At 29.9% G+C, this 1576-nt stretch overlaps 1 protein-coding gene across 1 annotated transcript in view; it reads right to left on the bottom strand.

The window, feature by feature from the left end:
* Positions 1–674: 674 nt before the first annotated feature.
* Positions 675–1576, bottom strand: part of LOC107565251 (collagenase 3-like) — an 18897-nt gene continuing 17995 nt past the window's right edge. Inside the window, exons 14-17 of the mRNA XM_016250470.1 lie at positions 1343–1470; positions 1100–1259; positions 874–977; positions 675–768 (exon numbers count right to left, since the gene is read on the bottom strand). The gene's annotated coding sequence lies outside the window, so the exon portion shown is untranslated. The remainder of the gene's footprint in view (positions 769–873; positions 978–1099; positions 1260–1342; positions 1471–1576) is intronic.

Below are 1576 nucleotides of genomic sequence, written 5' to 3'. Positions count from 1 at the left end.
TGCATTACACCAAATACACAACATAATGTTCTTTTTAGCAAAGTCATATGACCCTTTTAAGTTTTATTATAATCTAATTTTGGCTTGCACAAAGTTCTTAAAAATGTAATCTTTGTCTGTGTTGGTTTCATAATTTTGTTTTAAAGTTTTTAAGTTTTCTTGAATTTATTTGACCTGAACTAAATGTAACTTTTCATAAAATGGTTTAAATGTGTGATTTTTTAAAAATATAATAGTTGGGACCCCCAGTTCTGTCTAATTTTTATTTGTAAAATATAGATATAAAAAATGCCTACCTAAATTTTTTTACTTTATGCTTGACTTAATGCTTTTATATTCATAATAAAATAGTATTTTTAATGTATCTGTGAGCAAGTTAATTTATTATATTAATAGCAACACCACAAGTATACATATAGAGAGAGAGAGAGAGAGAGAGAGACAATGTGTTGTTCAGTTTACAATAAAAATGCATCCACATTTTCCTATTTATTTTTAGTTATATTAGAAGATGAGTTCGAACTGAATTGCAAGATTTTGCTAAAAAAATATTTGTAATAAGATTTCATCAAAAACAAAACAAAACAAAACAAAACAGAAAAATATAGGTACATTACTGTAGGTACAACTTTCATTTAATTTCTTTTCATTTTCATTTAAATGTTTAGTAGCAGTCTAGCCATCCATTGTTCAACAGAAAACGATTCACTCGTCTTGAGGTGAAATTATACTCCGATTGCCTTGAACCTTCTGAGAAATACAGATAACCTAAAAAAGGAGAAAAAAATAATGATTTCATTCAAGGCAAGAGCATTAAATAAATAATGAATGATTGAATATTTCGTGTTTTTGTTTTATAGCGTTTAAGCTCACCATAATTTTCAAAAGCAGCATCCACCCGTGACCCAATGCCAGGGAAATTACGTCGAATAGTTTTAGGAAAGTCTCTGTCCATCTGAACTGTTCTTTCATTGAAGCTACACCATTGTTAAAATTATGTTAGTTTTGATGTTATTTTGAAAAATCAACATAATATTAAGTGGAGACAATGTGATGCATAAAGGTTCATTTAAGATACTCAGTCATAGTTTTTTCTTACCTCCAGTATTTGGTTCCAACAAAAAACAAAGTGCGTTTGGTTGACTTTACATATACAGCTGCATCAATCTTTCTCACGTATTTGGGAAACCCGAATTTATATATGGGTTTGGGATATCCAAGCAAAGTAGTGTTGCCCTTTACTGCCCAGTACTGCTGACCTGTATGTGGAAGACCACACAACTACATTTACTGAAGCCTTGTTATACACCACTCAAAGACTCTTTAGGAAATATGGCTTTACCTTTGAAGAGGAAGCTAATGTCTCTGTCTCTGAACTCATAAGCAGCATCAACAGAGTCAATGGTTGGCCAGGTAGATTTTATTTCATGCATTGAAAGTCCACTGTAGAAGCCCTTCTTCCAGTAATACCTGATGCAAATGAAGAATTAAATATTAATATATTAAAATATTTTTAAATCATATACTTTTTTACACACAAACACATATAGTGTATATTTATATAAAAAAATTATAT

The sequence above is a fragment of the Sinocyclocheilus grahami genome, unplaced genomic scaffold, assembly GCF_001515645.1.
Source record: "Sinocyclocheilus grahami isolate Dianchi unplaced genomic scaffold, SAMN03320097.WGS_v1.1 scaffold991.1, whole genome shotgun sequence".
In the NCBI taxonomy this organism is placed as follows: Eukaryota; Metazoa; Chordata; class Actinopteri; order Cypriniformes; family Cyprinidae; genus Sinocyclocheilus; species Sinocyclocheilus grahami.
The sequence above is the reverse complement of the archived record's forward strand: the minus strand, read 5'-3'. Positions and strand labels throughout refer to the sequence as shown.